Below are 19,087 nucleotides of genomic sequence, written 5' to 3' on the forward strand. Positions count from 1 at the left end.
CAAGGGTGGGTGACAAGCAAGCGAAGTCTCTAGAGGGGAGGCCAAAGGCTGAGTGCACTACCGCACAGATGCTCTGTGCGGAGTCAGCTAGTTTGAACTATTTGCTCCCACACAGAATTCAGATAATTAAGGAGACTAGACAGTGTAGAAACTCTACTACCACTTGTTTTAACTAAATCTATAGGTATATAGAGCATAATTTCCCCATATCACTAAAATAACCCTTTCCGTTAAGAGAAGATCCCACCCACCAAATATTTGTTGTTTAATAGAATAGGCATATTTTAAGCTAGGTCTTAGTGAATAATTAAACATACATTCATATACTATTTTCTTCATAGGAATATTGTTTCAGTTGTAATGTTAGGCTTCTAGTGGTTGTAGGTACAAGTGGAGATATATGTAAATTTAGGATTGTCTGTGTGTGCGCGTTATGTAATACCTGCTCTATGTCAATTTCCTTTTACTCTCTCAGAAACTCTATATTGGCATTGTGTGCACACAGTTGTGCCGTTTGCATCCCACTCTTATGCACAAATCATTCCCACACCATAGACACAATACTCACACACAGAGGTTGTGCACACAACCAAATATGCTGGAGGGAGGAGGGCTGGTGGGGAGGCAGGCCTGCCTCCCACCGCATGATCTCCCTCTCCACTTCACTCTGCCGCTCTGTCGAGTGCCGCAGCACTCGAGCTGAGTGTTATTTCTCTTCTAGCAAGCTTTTTGGGGGGAGAAAACCTCATTGTTACAGCTGTACTTATCTTCTGCCCATAAGTAACGAAGTCAAAAGAGGAGGTAGGTGGGGAAACTGCTAAACTGGGCCAGCCTGAAGTGAAGTGGGCCCAGTTGGGCTCAACTGGATCTAAAGACCAGCAGTTCAATTTGGGTCAAATTCAGCCAAAGCAACCCACTTCACTTTGGAACCAAATACCAGCTTGAAGCTTTGCATAACCTCAGTTTTTAGCTTACTTTCTGGAGGAAAGAAGGCTTATGAAATCTCCATCTTTGTGAATTTGTGTCTGTCTATGCTCCTCTAATCACATTTGCAGCCCAACAGAAACCAACCAAATTTGCAATATATGGGTGAGGAGGGGTGTCTTAAGAAACCCTAACTGGGGTATGTTGCTGCATACTCAAAGTATAAGCACTATCCCAGGTGTTGACAGTTCAATGCAAAGCAAATTCACAGCAGGTGGAAAGAGGTCTTAAGGTATCCTGATGGGCATCTTCTCATTGTGGTCTTCCATACTGAAAATGTGGCCATGCACATTACAAGTACCTCAATCCTATCTCTCAGGTAGATTCCAGATGGTGTCACAAGGAGATAGTTGCTCTCTCAAACAAGAGCTATTTTATGGTGTCCCTCGGGGCTCCATTCTATCTCCAATGCTCTTTAACATCTACATGAAACTGCTGGGTGAGATCATCATGAGATTTGGAGCAGGGTGTTATCAATATACTAATGACACTCAAATCTATTTTTCCATGACTTCAACATCAGGAAATGGCATAAACCCCCTAAATGCCTACCTACAGGCAGTAATGGACTGGATGACAGATAATAAATTGAAACTGAATCTGAACAAGACAGAGGTACCCATGGTAAGGGGACATACTTTGAGGGATGTGATAGATCTTCCTGTTCAGGATGGAGTTGCATTCCCCCGAAGGAACAGGAATATGGCTTGGGAGTGCTTCTGGACCCAGGCCACACTCTGGTTTCTCAGGCTGAAGCTATGACCAAAAGTGCCTTCTATCAACTTTGGGTGATACGACAGCTGTGTCCATTCCTGTAAAATAATGATCTCAGAACTGTGGTGTACCCTCTGGTATCCTCTAGACTTGACTACTGCAATGCGCTCTACAAGGGGCTGCCTTTGTATGTAGCTCAGAAACTTCAGTTGGTCCAAAATGCAGTGGCTAGATTGGTCTCCGGGGTTTCTCGGAGATACCATATTATGCTGGTTTTAAAGAAATTGCATTGGCTACCAATAGGTTTCCAGATGAAATACAAAGTGCTGGTGATTACCTTTAAAGTCCTAAATGGCATAGGACCGAATTACCTGGGAGAGCACATTCTTCTAAAGAATGCACATTAAGGAATTCAAGAGAGAGCTGTCTCCGGATGCTGCCAGCTTGCCTGGCGATGGCCTTCTCTGTAGTCATTCCTGGGCTCTGGAATGCACTTCCTATAGCCATTTGTGATTCAATATCTTTACCTGCCTTCAAAAGAGCCCTCAAGATGCATCTCTTTAGCCTGGCTTTTAGTAATCTGTAAATGTTTTTTCAATTTTTTTAAAAATGGTTGTTTTATCCTGCTTTTATTGTTTTTACTTTTGTGAACCACCTAGAGCCTTTCGTGTCAGGCAGTATATACATTAAATAAACAAACAAACAAATGAACAAGACGATGATGATGATGATGATGATAAAATTTGTATCGGGGTGGGGGAGGACAAATGCATCTAATTTCCATGAGCAGTAATCAAATAGTATGACTCTAAACCCTTAATATTATGTGGATGTTGAAATTAGAGGTAAGTAGGATCCATTATTTGGAGGAAAAGTGGAAATTAGTAGAAAGTAGGCTCCATTATTATATTTCCACAAATTAGTGGAAAGTAGGCTCCAGAGACGCACGTTTTGGGTGGTATGGAAATAAAATAAATAAATAGAAATAATAAATCAATTCTATTTATAACTCCTTGTTTTTAATTGGTGTCTGGGCTTGCAATCCTATTTGAACCTAGAAAGTTCCCCCGTGGGATTTACCACCAAATAAACAAGGGGAGGATTGGGTTGGACATATTTAAAGCCTTTGAAAAGGTCTTTCTTATTAGGACTTCAGCCTTTAATTGATATAATCAGTAGATCAGTTAGCTGAAGCTTTGGGGCAGATACAAAGACTCATGCACCTAGCTCAAGAATTTTGCTTCTTGCACAAAAATTCTGGAAGCCACATGGCAAGTCATGAGAGTTTCATAAGCATGTGGTAATAATGGGGAATTATCCTGTTCGGAGAAATAAGTCAAAATTTGCTGTAGCATGCCCTACAGCTCACCTCAGATAGCTTACTGGATCCCAGCCACAGTTAATTAATCAGTGAGGGCAGATTTTAATTGGTGAGGCTGGGAGATAAGGGCACAGTTCTTTATCTGTTGAGGCTCTTTTGGTTCTGATTAGGGAAGCTTATGAAATTCTCCCCAACAAAATTTTCCTCTCAATTTGGGAGTACAGTATCAAATTACCTGATCTTATTTCTATTGCAGAGCACTACTGAAGATGCACATTGATTACATTGTAACACAAAAAGGAATCCTGATACAAGCATACATCAAGATTCCTTTTGGAACTGTGCATCACTAATATATTCAAAGGGAGACATTAGCTGAAAGGGGCAGCAAACTGTGCATGCACCAATTCTAGAATTATTTTTAGAAATTCTACAAGTGAAATGAGAAGGCAAATAGAGCAGAATGCGGGGCACAGCAAGTCTAGTTCCAGTAAATAGATTTATATTACCAGAGAAGGGCCCCAGCTTTTCAAATCCACAATGGAAGTGCCTCAAGGTGGTTTGTGCAACAGAAAAAAATATTAAACAGTAAAAACAGTGACTAAACAGGTACAGCACTGGAAAATTGTTCCAGTTCATACAGTGTTGCAAGAAATATGACAGAAGTTAATGTGTACTTAAAATCTTGCTAAACTGACATACAGCATGTGTGCACACATGCACATATGGATCACTATTTAACCCAAAAGCTGTTATGTTTAGATCAAGTTATTTTCCATTTATATTTTTATTAGTTTTCAATATACCAATGTGACTTCCAGTTCATCTTTCAACACAGTTATACTGTAACATCTATATTTGCTCTCATATAAATATTTTCTTCATATTTTACCATCATAACCCTTTAGTTTCATTACTCAAACAAATTCCCCAACTGTTATTTTTACATTTCAAGCCCCATTGAGAAATCCAAGTTTACATTATTTTTTTCCTATAAGAGGGTTTCCAGTCTTCTAAAAAACTTCCTGAATGGCATCTCTTACTAATACAATAAATTTAGAAATTTCTGTTTTCTTTTGGGATTTCTTCATTGATTAAGCCCAACAGAAAGGGTTCAAATCTCTTGTGACATACATTTGAGAATCTTTTTAAATTCCTCATAAATCATATCCTAAGGCCTCTTTACTTCTCTATAAAACTGCCACATATGATAAAAGGACCCCTCGCTTTCTCTACATCTCCAACATTTATTAGATACATTTTTGTGAATTAGGGCCAATTTCTTATGTATTAAATGCCACACATCAATTTTATCAAATTCTCTTTTACATTATATCACACTGTGAATTTGAAATCTTTCTTCCACCGCTTCTGCCTTACCTCTAAATTAATATTATAACCTACTTCATGTACCCACTTTACCATTATTAATTTTACCATGTCCTCTCTTGTTTCTTCACATAATAACAAATTATACATTTCAATCATTTCCCCAACTATTTAGATCAAGTTATTTTGCTCATCGGATTGGGGGGGGGGCATCACCACAGTGAGTGAGACAAAGGCTACATAATGGTGCAGCCCTGTATGAACTCAAGTTCTATTGGTAATACCATACACAATCTGTCTATTGATGAGAGAAAAATAAATCTTTCACACCCATTTCTGAAGGCTGGCACCAGGTAGCTTCATAGGCTCATGGACTAGGAGTGCTGGAATAAAAGGTGTTGGGGTGAAATATAATTTGGAATGCAAAAGAAAATACTGAAGATGAGATTCTAAAATTTGCCGGTAACATTTATTTTTTAAAAATAATGAGTTGCTATTCCTTTGGCAGCTCTGAAAGGCACATTTATTAATACTTTTGTAATAAGCCTATTGTTACATTTGATTAATGTAAAAGACAGACTGTTATCAGAGATGCTGGATGCATCATGTGTGTAGCCTCTTTGACTACAAGTCACTACTGAATTTCAAAGAGATTTGTGATGTGAAACATGCAGGCTGTTTTGTAAATGAAAAGAAAGCGGGGGAAGCTGCTTTGCCCAGCTGTATATAATAAACATACTTCTTTTGATAGTTACCATCATCAAAATTCAAGTTATCAATGTCAAAGGCTACTGAAATCTTTACTTCTGTGTTACAAGATTCACATATGAACTGCATATGAACTACTTGAACTGTAGCCATTTCATCTGAGTAAATGAGTAAATATATTTTTATTGGTGGTGTCCAAATAAAAAGGAAATTATTTATTTCAAAATAAAATATTCAAAATACCCCCCTTCTTTTTAAAAGAAAAGATGGTTGTCGGATGATGATGATGATGATGATGATGATGATGATGATGATTGAAAGAAGAAGAACTTCTCCACAAGTGGAAGGTTATAAAGTAATACTTTGCAGCCTTGCCGTGAAACCTAAGCGACTTCAGAAGCAGCAGTGAAGCTATCCTTGCAAAGGTAATCAAGGGCTACAGAAGTTTCCAGCATTCTATATCAAAAGGAAAAGTCACAAAGAAACAGTGCTAAGACAAGGTAATAAAGCAGTAAACCAAAACAGATATCTGATTTGCCTAGTGGCAATTTTACTTCTGTTTGCTACCTGGAAGAGACATCTCCTTAAATATATGGAAAGACTGCACACCAAGCAATAATATCTGTTGTACAAGAATCAGGCTTCTGTTTGATATTATTGAATGTTTATTCCATGCCTTATCATTGCATGCTGTGTATATAAAAAACATCTTTAACTCCTATTTAGCGTCTGCTGTTTCCTGTTAGGAATCTCTCTATTTATCTTTAATTTACTTCCTTTTAAGCAATTTTTAGCCTTTGTTCTCTCCTATCGATGTCACTCTAACCCACCTTCCCATTTCATTCCCCTCCCATCGCATGAATAAAGAGAACTGGCAAGTTGACACTGAAGTGTCATCATTTGACTGTAAAGCTGACACTTCTATGAGAGGAATAGCAAGGGGAGTTTGCACCTCTATGTCGTTGGTTCATGTTATCTGCCTACTCAGGCTGACATAAATGTATTGGCCACACTAAATTGACATTCACATGGAGATGTCAGAATCTTGTCAGTAGTGCTATATTTCACGTTCCTGTATTGAAGAGCACACAAATGTGTGGTTCACAGGTCTTATGAATTAAGCTTCTTTGGTGAAAGACAACACCACATAACAGCAAAATCCAGAGCAGTAGCTGTGTTAGTCTGCTGCATCAAAAACCAATCAAGTGTCTTGTGCAACACTGAGATTAACATGTATTGTGGTGCATATACACTCCAATAAGGCCTTCTTTTGCTCCCAGATGTTCTCTGTTGCTGTTCATGGTAGATAGAGAGAGGCTAAAGAGCCCTTTGACTGAGTCTTAGTGTTGTAGTTCACCTGAACTCTGACCTGGAGGAGAACCTATCAGAAGAGGATGGGAATCTACCTCAGCCTGTATCTCTGATCCCAACCACCCTTCATACCTTGAGCAGTCAGGGACAGTCACTCCTTCAGAGGCATGCTAGAGAACTGGGAGGCAATGCTGCTGGCCTTACCTGACCCAGATTCTGGCCTTACCTGGCTCCATCTGGCACTACCTGACCCAGATATGGACACTTGACTTATATGGATGAATCCCTCTGGAAGCCAGTGCTGCTGGCACTTCAGCCCTTGATCACTGAACAAAACAATTATTCCCTTTTGGAGCACTCTGGCAATTTGTTATACATTTAAACATAATGTAAAGCCATACCATTCAAGTTCAATCTCCACTTTGTATAATGGGCATCTATTTTCCCTCCGAATGCCACCAATTGGTAAAACCCTTATTAGGACCAACCAAAATGACACAAAGGCAAGCATTCGGGTACTTCAGAACTGTTCGTCAGACTTGATGTTAAAGCAAAGCAAAAAAACAAAAGGAGAAGAGGGAAAAGCAGGGTGTGTTATAACTGCCCAAACACCTGCAGTTTTAACGGTCTTCTACCACCTAAAGATGGGACTGGGGGGGTGGCGGGAGGTTGGGATTACTTGTGCTCCAGCCACTAGATAATACTTCCCAGTTTGGCTTTTATTGACTATTATGTAGTGCAACACCTTAGAGATGTGCACGGACCGCAGAGGCACAGTCTGACACCAGGGGTGTCGCTTTAAGGGCAGGGGGGTGTACTTACCCCTCCCACCGCTTTCCCCCCTCCGGCACTCCATTTTTAAGTAAAATCTTCGGGGCGGCAGTGGTCTTCCCTGCTGCCCCTGCCCTCTTATTGACTGCAAAACGCGGAAGTAACATCAGCACATGCGCGCGCCGCTGACGTCACACAAGTGAGGAGGCTTTCAGGAGACATTCGGCCCCAAACCCAGCTCTCCCTTGGGATTGTCACCATCAACAGCTCTGGTTGCGGATTATGGACCCCAGCCGGCCAGTGAATGGGGAGTACCCTGACAGCGGACATTTAATGGTGAAATCTGCTGCAGTGCCTGCTAGGGGCCAGGTGCCTGGGTAAGTAGGCCAGTTTTGCCAGTTTTGCATCTTCAGGAGCGTGCTCCCAGCGCCCGTGTCATTTTCAGGACACCTGTACTGTTTGCGAGGGCCCACACCCCTTTAGCACCTGCAAAAGGGGCCAGGGGCCTGCTCTAGCCCCAGGGATATCCAAGCAGCCAGGAAAGGGGAAGCCTCTCCCCCACTCTGGCAAAGGGGACCTAGCCCCATGAGGTTGAGCCCCCTGCTGTGACTACTGCAGTGCTACCCAGTGGTGCAGGACTACTTGGGTGATGGGTTCCGATGGGGTTTTCGGGTCCCTTATCCTAGGGTCAGTTTATGGGCTGAAAATTTGTGATCAATGAGAGGAATGGAGCATGTGGTTAGGGACAAAATTGAGAAGGAAGTACAGGAGGTGAGGGTGCTAGGCCCCTTCCCTGTGCCACCTGTGCCCAGCCTTAGGGTTTCACCTCTGGGGGTTGTTCCAAAGAAGGCCAGTGGGCAGTTTCACCTAATACATCACCCCTGCGGGCAGTTCTGTGAATGACGCAAACCCCCCACCCCCAGCTGTGTTCTGTACAGTCCATATTATTTGAAGCTGCAGTTAATATGGTCCAGGCGCAGGGGAAGGGAGCATTGATGGGAAAATGTGACATCAAGTCAGCCTTTCAGCTGCTGCTGGTACATCCGAACAATTTTGACCTCCTGGGCTTGACCTTTGAAGGTGGTTACTACATGGATAGATACCGAGGAACAATGCTGCCGGCTGCAAGCGGATAAGGTTCTAGCATTGGAGCTGTGGCTGGGCTGCCTACTGGAGGCTAAGAAGATTATGCTGAGGGAGCTGCAATCCATCGTGGGTCACTTGAACTTTCTGTGTAGGGTTATAACACCCGGGCATGCCTTCCTCAGGAGGCTGTGCAATGCCACCAGAGGGTTTAAAGCCCCCCCCCCCAAGATGTTAGGGAGGATGCCAGGATGTAGGTTGAGTTTTTAAAGGAAAAAACTCAACCCACATTTTACCCTCAGCCAGATTTCACCCTCAGCCAGATGGCCCGAGGGGTGGGACAGGAGGGGCATCACACGAGACCTGACGTTCCTTGAGTTCTTCCCAATAGTAGTAGCAGTGCACATTTGGACCAGGGAGTTTGAGGATTGGGCCATTCAGTTCTAGTGCGACAACCTGGCGACAGTGCACATGACCAATTCAGGAACTTCCAGGAGTCCCAGGGTGATGTGCCTGGTGCAGTGTTTACACTTCACTGCTTGCGGCACAACAATCAGTTTGCCGTGCAGCATGTGCCCAGGCTGGATAATGGCATCACGGATGCACCATCTCAGATGCAGGAGGAGCGCTGAACTCTAGCACCAGCAGCCAGGGAGCTCCCCATAGTCTTTCCCACACACCTATGGAGCCTTGGAGAGTAGAGATTGAGGAGGCCATTCGCCTATCCTTGGCACTTAGCAGAAGGGCATGGTATGCAGTGGCAGTTCATGAGTTTCACACATTCAGGGCAGCGTCTGGGTTGGGCGATCCATGGCCTCTCCTGGTGGAATATGGACTGCGCTATTGCATCCACCTGCACGGCCAGGGATTGGCACTGGGGTCCATCGGTGACAGGCTAGCTTCCTTTGCCTTCCAGGCTAAGCTGGGTGGGCACACATACTCCACGGCAGACTTTCGGGTGCTCGGGATGCTGGAAGGGTGGGTGTGGAAGTCCCCTCCACACCTGGATCCATGGGTCCCTCTTTCTCCTGCAACCCTGCGGCAGCTGATGCCACACTTTAACAATATGTTTTCCCAACTTTCAGGTCCGGCTGCTTAAGGCCTCCTCCCTGGTGGCCTTCTTCAGGGCTTTGCAGATCAGCAATCTGGTCGCCACTTCCAGGTTTGACATGTCTGCCTGGGCCCTGCATTATGAGGATGTCCGACTGGAGGGGGACAGGGTGGCATTGTGCTGGCGCCAAGCCAAGAATGATCAATGGGGCAGGGGGGCAACGATCACCCTGGCAGTGGGGTCCACTGCAGACTTGTGCCCAGTGCAGGTGGTGCATGCTTACCTTGAAGTTCGGGGGGAGGGGGATGGCCCACTATTTCACCACGCAGACACATCACCACTTACCCGCTTCCAGTTTTGGTCCCTGCTGAAGGAGGCCTTGCAGAGAGCAGGCTATGACCTGGCGGAGTATGGCACCCATTCTTTCTGGATTGGGGCAGCCTCTTCAGTGGCAGCTGTAAGGCTGCCTTAGGGTTGTATCCGGGAGTTGGGAAGGTGGTGATCATCTGCCCACTGCCATTACATATGCCCTTTGCCACAGTGAGTGAACAGAAGTGCTAACCTGTCTTTGTTTTACAGACCAGCGATGGCTTCCTTCCCCTCTGCATGTACTTATCTATGGGCACAGCTATGGGTTTTGGGCCAGCCTGAAAGTGCGGTAGACAAACATGGACACCTAGCTGGGCCTTGCTGGAGAGGCAGAAATGGATTGGCTGGGGCGCCGAGGGATGCTGTGGAACCTTTTCATTCCCCTGCTGGATGAGTATGCTGCTACTCAGGGGACTCCACATTTTCTGGTCATTCACCTGGGAGGCAATGACATTGGTTTACTACAGGGCAAAGCCTTGATACTGCAGGCAATCGAAGATTTGCATGGTTTTTCCACCCAATGGCTGGATGTGTTGTTGGTATGGTCCAACCTGCTTCCATGGTTGAGCTGGAGGGGCTGGGGGAGGGGGGCACTGTGCTTCAATAGGGCTCGCAAGAAAGTGAATAGGGAGACTGGAAGGCCTTGGGCAGCAGGGTTATCCAGCATCCTGATATTCGGGTTCAGGAAGCCTCACTGTACAGGGGGGATGGAGTACATTTGACCAACTGGGGGAATGAGTTGTTCCTCTGTGACTTGCAACTGGGTATTTGGGAAGTGCTAGCAGGGTGGTGTAAGTGGGGCTAAACAGAGGTTTGCCCAACTTTTGTAGCAGAAGAGTGCGGGTGTTGGGTAGGTAGATTGAGTAACAGTATTCGGCTGGAGGGCCATTTGAGGTGAGGGGGGTCAAGGAACAGCCCTTCAGGGTTTTGGTGGCCTGGAAGGCTGGGAATGGCCCCTGCTTGGGGGGTGGCTCGATTCACCAACTCAGAGCTTGGGCAGCTTGGGTTGGTGGTGGGTCGGGCTGCCCCTCCTCAGCGGGGTAAAGCCTCGCAGTGAGAGGAGGTCAGGACATGGTGCCTGACCAAATCAGTACCTGGCCCTTCACCTTGGTGTGGGATGGCCCTCACTAGGAGACACCTCCACACGGGGGGAGTACCCGCACTCTCGTGAGCTAAGTACCTCCTTGCAAGTCCTATTCACTGTACATTAATAAAGTGGCCCTAATTTAGTCCAACCAAGTGTGTCCTGTCTTCATTGAGGCTTGGGGGTGCAATCAGTGTCTAGCACAATGTGAGGCTAAATTTAGTTCAGTTTGCATAACTCCTCCTGTACTCAATTTCAGACTATTGAACTGCAGACATCTGGACTCCTGCAACATAACCAGCTTCTGCCCAAACTTTGGCTCTGCTTATCATCCCACATGACAAAGAGTTCTTGAGAACTCAAAAGCTTGCGGTTGAAGACTTTGTGTCATTACAGTTATATATATAAAGGTATTACCAGATTGCAGCTTTTGGATTTTTCCTAATGGACCAGTTTAAAGTTTTTGAACCAACTAATGGATGCACCTACTATTGTAATCTTCCCCAGGCTTATTAGGGAATGTATCTATTTGGTAAGAGACCAATGCATTTAGATTCTCGGAACTGACCAACTACAATAGGATGATCTTGTTTTAACAGGTAACTAATGAAATGGGTGACAGCTCCTATATTGAACTTGGAATGTTTAATTACAACAGGTACATCTAAAGGGTTAATGGGAAATGTGTACCGCAAGGAACTTAAATTAGGAATTCAAAAGGGAAACTGGTTTTTGTACAATGGCCCCCTTTGAAGACTGATCATGGATAGGACATAACAGGGCCTTTCTTACGATCAAGCATGAGGGTGGGTGGGCAGGCAGGGAGGAAGCCTTGAAAAGCTTACACACACACCCCATTGGTGCTGGGCATGCATATCACTTGCCTGGACACTCCGCCTCTGCCCCTGGCAGCAGGATGCATGGCAGTGGGGTCCAGGAGGCATTGTCCCAGCTCCCAGAATCCCACAATGCACTGTGCCAGTGCACGGTGCATTGTGGTGATCCCCCAAGCAGCAGGCAGGCACCAGCAGCCAGCACTGAAAGCAGCCAGCACTGACACACAGTCAGGTAAACAGGCTTAGGGGAGCACTCACTCCCTTAACCTCGTTTAAGAGGTGGGCTCCCTAGGCAGGTTTGCTGCTGAGGCACTGCTGGGAGCCAGTTGGCTCCGACTGGTTCCCACAGGCAGCCAAACCCGGACTTAGCCGCACTAGCCTGGTCTTGCCTGCTCATGAGAAAAGCCTCAATATATCTCAAAATTTGATATATGTGAAAATATATGAAAGTTTCCATGAAACCCAGTTTCATTGATACTTGACTGTTCTAAGATTAACACTTAGCATCAATACATAATATACAATACATAATGCATACAATACATAAGATATGTATATGATCTGCACCATTGATTATATGTCAATATAATCAATCAATTAATTACTTGTCTGCCAATTGCGTCAAAAATTTGAATTGTTTCCCTATTGAAAATCTACATTACTATCCATATTAGAGTGGTAAAAACAAATATAGACTGTGGCTTTATTAATTAAAATAGCCTAGCAGAAAAGAGGGAAAGAAAGCACTTCAGATACATTACGTTTGTGTAAACCACCCTGAGCCATTTTATACCGCCAAAGGGCGGTATAGAAATTGAATGAATGAATCAATGAATCAATTTTTGGAGAGATGGAAGACATCTATACTATTGGAATAGTACATTCTAAGATCTTGCACATTATTTTTACTTTTGTAAGCTACTTTTAAAAAGTTGCACTGAATTATAGCAATAGCAATAGCACTTACATACCGCTCTATAGCTGGAAGCTCTCTAAGAGGTTTACAATGATTTAGCATATTGCCCCCAACATTCTGGGTACTCATTTTACCGACCTCGGAAGGCTGAGTCAACCTTGAGCCCCTGGTCAGGATCGAACTTGTAACCTTCTGGTTACAGGGTGGCAGTTTTACTGCTGCACCACCAGGGGCTCTTCTATTATATGGTAGCATTGTATGTATTTTAGAATAAATTCAATTAAAATGTCCCCTGTTAAAAAATAAATTGCCAGCTAAGACTTTATGGTATGTAGAGGAGTTTTTTTTAAAAAAATAGGCATGAGATATGCATAGAAACTGGCTAAAAATGAAGAAAGGATTTTTTTTACAAACAAGAAATGTTGATGTTAACCAATGTAATGGAACACACCAGGAGGTGTTATTTTTTTTCTAATTAAAATGCATTCAATTAGACAACACAAAAATTGACAACTTATTTAATTACTGTGCAGGCAATAAGTCGTGCATCCAAGTATAAAAATAGCAGAGAAGATCTGATAGATTCTATCACAGAAAATCAGTCATCTCCATTAATGGTAGATAGCCCTACTGTTCACTCCAATTCACATACTTCTGTTTTGTATTTATCTTATGTCTTCAGGGAAACAAAGAGTTGACATTTGCTTTCAATTTAGCTTTTGTGAGGGTTGCAATTCTACCCCCTACCCCAAATTGAATAACATACTTTTCTAAGGATTTGAAAAAGGCAGTTTTCAACAACTTGCTGTTGGTAACTGGGTATCTTTGAAAATGTTGACTTCTGTCAAAGAAATGAGTTCATTCACAAAGGAACATGAACATTCAAAGATAAAGCTACATGAAGAATGTATCATTGAATGTAGCCATGGCACCATCACTGAATGCAGAGAATGAGTAAATGGATAAAGTAAAGTGATGACAACAATATCAGGTTGACTGACACTTAATTTTCCTGCTGAAATAACCAGAACACGTTCAAATTTGCTTAACTTTGGCTGCTTTGGGAATAAAGGAGTATAAATATGCTCATCATTTTGCTATACTACACCCAAGTTTTATAAAATTATGGATGAGGTCATTGAGGAAAGTAATTTCCATGTCACCATTTCAATTTCCATGTAACCATTATTCAGTAGTGTGTTATGGAGTTGGGGGGGGGTTCCACTGATTTATCCCTCATATGTATTTGTTGAGGTCATCACTATAACTAAAGTGATGGAGTTCTACACAAAAATAAATATTTAAAAGATCTAAGAAAACCGTGCTTCCCTAAACTGTGCCACCGGACTCCATTTATTCTCCTACAATAACCAGGACAATTCTTCTGCAATGCTCACACACAGAGACACACACCACAATCTAAGTTTGGCATGACTAAGGTCGCCTTTATACATGACATGGAACAGTGGATCCAATGGTCCCATGGTTCTGCGTTCCCTCCCTCTGCTCTCCTGTCTACTTTCAGACATCTGGGAGAGTTGCCTTTCTGTATTCAGTGAGACTGCAGAGTGGCGAGGGAGCTGGCTATGTGAGCTTCTTTCTTGACCAATGGACAGCCCGCACTGCTAATTGAGCCAGAGTGAGGGAGCAGCTTCCACCCTCAACTCCATTTTCATGGAGCCGAAACTACAGTGCCAGTGTCCGTTTGTAATGCTGGCATCGCAGAACTGGAGATAAGGGCGGTGAAACTCCACTCTGACCGAAGGTTCAGAGTGGAGTTTTGGAAGGGAAACCACAGGTCCCTTTTGACCCTTAACTCCAGTATTGTTAGTTTGGACATGTGGCTTGGGAAGCCGGAGGTGAAGGACCTCCAGTTTCCTAGTACCATATGTCTGAATTCAGCATAAGTCTCAGTCAAATTAATGGAACTAAAGTTAGTTATGTCTCATTTATTTCAATGGTGTTTAGTCATGACTGAATTCTGCCCATTGAGATCCCCCCCTTAATATGAGGCTTGTCTAAAGGAACATTGAAATCAGGCCCTATCAAGCAAATAGTGGAAAAGCGAACAATGCACATTCAAGGCTTGGGGGACCAAATGACTCAAGATTGTGCAACTTCTGATATAACACAAGTATGGACACGAAAGAAAATGTTGCAGTATATCATTGATGTGCATGAGCTACCTGAGCCTGTGGCTAAGCATGGTGGGGGAAAAGATTATTGTACCAAGTACAAATTTTGATTTTTGAACACGAGTTTGTATTTTAACTTGGGTTTTATTTCTTATATAGATTTCACACACACACGATTTCTGTTTGTTTTGTTTTCTTTGTGGTGGGGGGGACTGGTGCTCAGTTCCCTTTTCATCCAGCCATAAAGTTTCAAAAGCCTTAAGGAAGCTATCATTAGACCTTGGGGGAGGGGGGGCTACATTGGACCCTTCAGAATTAAGCAACTATAGGTCCATCAATAATCTCACATGATTGGGCAAGGTGATTGAGAGGGTGGTGGACACTTAGTTCCAGAATCTCCTGGAGGAAACTGATTATCTAGACCCATTTCAAAAACTGGCTTTCAGGCGGGCTATGGGGTTGAGACTGCCTTGGTCTCAACCCCATAGATCATGCATCTCAACTGATCCTATGATCAATAGATCTCAGTTGGAGATCATCTTGATGGATGATCTCCAATTAGGTATTGACAGAAGGAGTGTGACTCTGTTGATCTTTTGGGATCTCTTGGTGGCTTTCAGTACCATCATCCATGGTCACCTGAGGGAGGTGGGATTAGGTGGCACTGTCTTACAATGGTTCCATTTCTACCTTTCAGATAGATTCCAGATGGTGTCCCTTGGAGACTTTTGCTCTGCAAAGCAGGGATTACTGTATGGAGTTCCACAAGGTTCCCTAGTATCTCCAATGCTCTAACATCTACATAAAATTGCTGAATGGGATCATCATGAGATTTGGTGCAGGGGATTATCAATATGGTGCAGGTGGTTATCAATATGCTGATGACACCCAAATCTATTTCTCCCTATCAACTTCATCAGGAAATGGCATAACTTCCCTAAATGTCTGTCTGGAGGCAGTAATGGGCTGGATGAGGGATAACAAACTGAAGTTGAATCTAAGATGGAGGTATTGATGGGGTGTGTGTGTGTGTGTGTGTGTGTGTTAAGATCCAAGAGATGCTTTAAATCTGCCTGGTCTGTATGGGGTTGCATTCCCCCTGAAAGATCAGATATGTAGCTTGGGTGAATTCTCAGGAGACTTCCCAAGTACATTGTTCCTGGATTAAAAAAAGTACCTCTGGTTTCTCAGGTTGAGGCAGTGGCCAGGAATGCTAGTTTTTATCAGCTTCAGCTGATATGGCAGCTACGCATATTTCTGGAGGTAAAATGACCTTAAAACAGTATACATATGCTGGTAACTTCCAGGCATGACTACTGTAATTCACTCCACATGGGGCTGCCTTTGTACATAGTCCTGAAACTACATCTGGTACAGAATGCTACAGCCTGGTTGGTCTCTTGGACAACCCAAAGGGACCATATAACACATATTCTAAAAGAATTGCACTGGCTGCCAATTAGGGTTGTACGTGTTTTTTCTCTGTTTTGTTTTTGGTCCAAATCCAAAACACCCCCATTTTGTTCTTTGTTCAAAATCAGCCAATCTAAAACACCCCAATTTTGTTCTTTGTTTGAAATTGCAAAATCCAAATCCAAAATGTTTTGGTTTAAAAAAAAATGCCCCCAGGGCAAAACTAGTGGTTGGGGGTGGTAGTGTCCAATGGGTGGAAGCTACCACCCAAATTTCAGAGGAATTGGGCAAAGGGCTGATTTTTGGTGAATTTCTCAAGAAGATTTTTCCCATAGGGTATAATGGAGATTTCAGCAAATGTATAGCTTCACATCAGGAGAAAGGGGGTGGCCCAGAGCAGAGTAGGGTGGGTGGTAGTGCCCAGTGGGGGCAAGGAATAAGCCAAAATTATTTCAAAGGAATTGGGCAGAGGGCTGATTTTTAAAGATTTAATGGAGTTTACGCATCTTTAAGGTTCTTCCCCATAGAGAATGATGGAGATTTCAGCAGCCCCATAACTGCACTTGGGGGGCACCGGGGTGGCCCAGAAAAAGTGGTGGTGTAGAGCACATAGGGTGTCAACTACCTCCATGGGCTGCTAATCCATGGCGTACTGGGTTCTGTTCTTTCTGAGATGTTTTGAGTGTAGTTTCTCTGGTAGCATATGAGAGTGGATTCATGGTTTGTCATTGAAAATCTCTAAGATGAGATGAGATGAGATGAGATGAGATACAAGTTAATGGCTGGTGAGGGGTCAGTTTAATGTTTTCATCAATATTTGCTGAGGTTGTACTGAGGCACGCACATACAATGGTCTTTATGCTATTTTGACTGGTATTAATGATCCATACTAAGATCCTAAAAGTATCATTCCCCTTCCCCCACAGAAACACAGAGCTATAAAATGGTGGAGAACAAAACAGAGGCCACCTTCGTGCATAACACCAAACTGTGGGTTAAAGAACCTGAGGTTAATCCTTTAAACCCAGGATTGTCCTGCAAATGATCTTCCAACCTGGTTTGGGGAACCTCTAGTTTCAGAGCAGAGGGGCCCCCCCTTTTCCCTGGTCTAAGGCTTCATCCCAGCTAGCTCCGTGATGCTCATATCACCAGAATGCGGGCAAGGTATCAGCACATCAGCAGGGCAGCAAGCATGGGCCACGATCTTTAAGGGGGCGTGCTCAGTGCAATCATCCTTTTTTGGTATCAGCCACCTGCCCTCAGCAGGGAAGGGCACTTAAAACCCTTTTAAACACATCTCCTTACAACACTTGCTCCACTGCCCTTGAAAGAGCTTCGTAGCCAAACAGACTTGCACAAGCATGATTACTGGTAATGGGGGGATTGAGGGGGCATTATTTTGCTGTTACTCCAGGAAGGGTTTGTGATGACTTCCTAGGAAGCAATAAATATATGAGGGTGGGCAGAAAGGATCCTGGGGTCTTGTCCACTGTGATAAAGGATTTTCCTTGGATGGCGGTCATGGTCAAAGCCATCCAGGAACCCGCAACACACTACTGCCCTCCGCATCCACTTGCTGCCCAGGAATTAGCCCTCTCATGAGTCCACTGAGGAGGACCAGAAGGTTTTTGAGCTTTGGGTCTCCATCAGACTGCATCTTCATGAGTTAGGAGTCACCCAACTATAGGGGCCACCTGCTGATGCGAGGCCCCAGGTGTATGTTTAAAAACAGAACTCATACACCTTGCCTTCCCCATACACTCAACCCCTTCAGACACCCAAGGAGTCCAGGCCACTCCATGTGTCTGGCTGTTTCCCTGTGAGCACACTCTGGCAAGTTCAGGGATGGCTCCTAGTACACATTCAAAATTCCTGGGCTTGGATCAACGTTGCGGCATAGGCAGATTGGCTGCTACAGGGAATTGTGGGTGAGGGAAGCCCCTATTTTCAGTGATCTCTGGCAAGCAGGGTGGCTGTACTGGGCAAAAATCGCCATGCATATGTGCCAAAGGATGACCAGACTGCCAGAGGGAGCACTTTCATTCCTGCTGCCCACAAATCACCATGACCTGGAAAGATATTGATGTAGTACCCTCCCTTGGGGCTTGTGTGGATCTAGCAAAGGGGCTTGGCGTCAACAGCCCTCTGGCCTACATGTATGTCTCTGTGGCCCACCATCCTCATTAGAGAGCGGTCCTTGGGACAAGGGGTGACATCACACATTATTAGTGATCCAGCCTGACGTACACCAAGATGGTTCTTCTCATGAGTAATGCCCTTCCCCTTTGTACCAAAAATAGAGCAGAGCCACTCAAGAATTCCAGCGGTTGCTTTTCAATGCAGACCCTGGACATCACTCCCCTGGAACATGTTATCTTTTTTGGGGAAACAACCTAGTTGCCCAGTTCATGGTGCCACTGGGACTACATATGCTGTTCAAATACTTCTTCCTCACTTGATTTGTGGAGGCCTCTCCACAAAGTGCCCGTCTTGTCATCCCATCCCCTTTTTCTGCAGATTGCCAAAGGGGCAAACATGGGACACAATGGAAAGCGGGCATCCTCTAATGTGGCTTTTGTCTTTGACATGTTTGGAAGCTTGGGATGTGCCAACACAGCATTTCTATTACCAGACAATAGCTGGAGGAGTGCGGAGACAGCGGGGGGGGGGGGGTAGGGCAAGTGCTTGGAGAGTCAGCCAGTGATAAGTACCTCAAGCATAGAGCTGGACTGTCTCTGGGCTGCTCTGAGCAGCCCTCTCTATGGTTTTGGCAGCAGCCACAGCACAAAACCCAAAAAATACAGTGGTGGAAGAATTTGGACAACACAATGCTGCTGTCAAACCTCAGTTGGAGCAGTGAAACTCACTGCAAACCAAAGGTTCAGTTTCACATTTTGACTCGAAAACCTCAGGTCCCTTTTGTGATGAAACTGTGGTTTCACATATGCAGACCACCATGAAAAGGAACCTCTGGCTTGCTCACCTCCAGTTTGGTGTTGTGTGTGAAGGCAGAACTTGTTTCACACACCTTTCCCCCTCATTACCAAAAGGGATTGTGACTA

At 44.2% G+C, this 19,087-nt stretch overlaps 1 long non-coding RNA gene across 2 annotated transcripts in view; it reads left to right on the plus strand.

The window, feature by feature from the left end:
• Window positions 1-5,749, plus strand: part of LOC128325769 (uncharacterized) — a 58,296-nt gene extending 52,547 nt beyond the window's left edge. For both annotated transcript variants that reach the window (XR_008307620.1, XR_008307621.1), the window contains exon 4: window positions 5,318-5,749. This is a non-coding gene — a long non-coding RNA (uncharacterized LOC128325769). The remainder of the gene's footprint in view (window positions 1-5,317) is intronic.
• Window positions 5,750-19,087: the final 13,338 nt, after the last annotated feature.

This window comes from Hemicordylus capensis, chromosome 5 (assembly GCF_027244095.1).
Source record: "Hemicordylus capensis ecotype Gifberg chromosome 5, rHemCap1.1.pri, whole genome shotgun sequence".
Lineage (NCBI taxonomy): Eukaryota > Metazoa > Chordata > Lepidosauria > Squamata > Cordylidae > Hemicordylus > Hemicordylus capensis.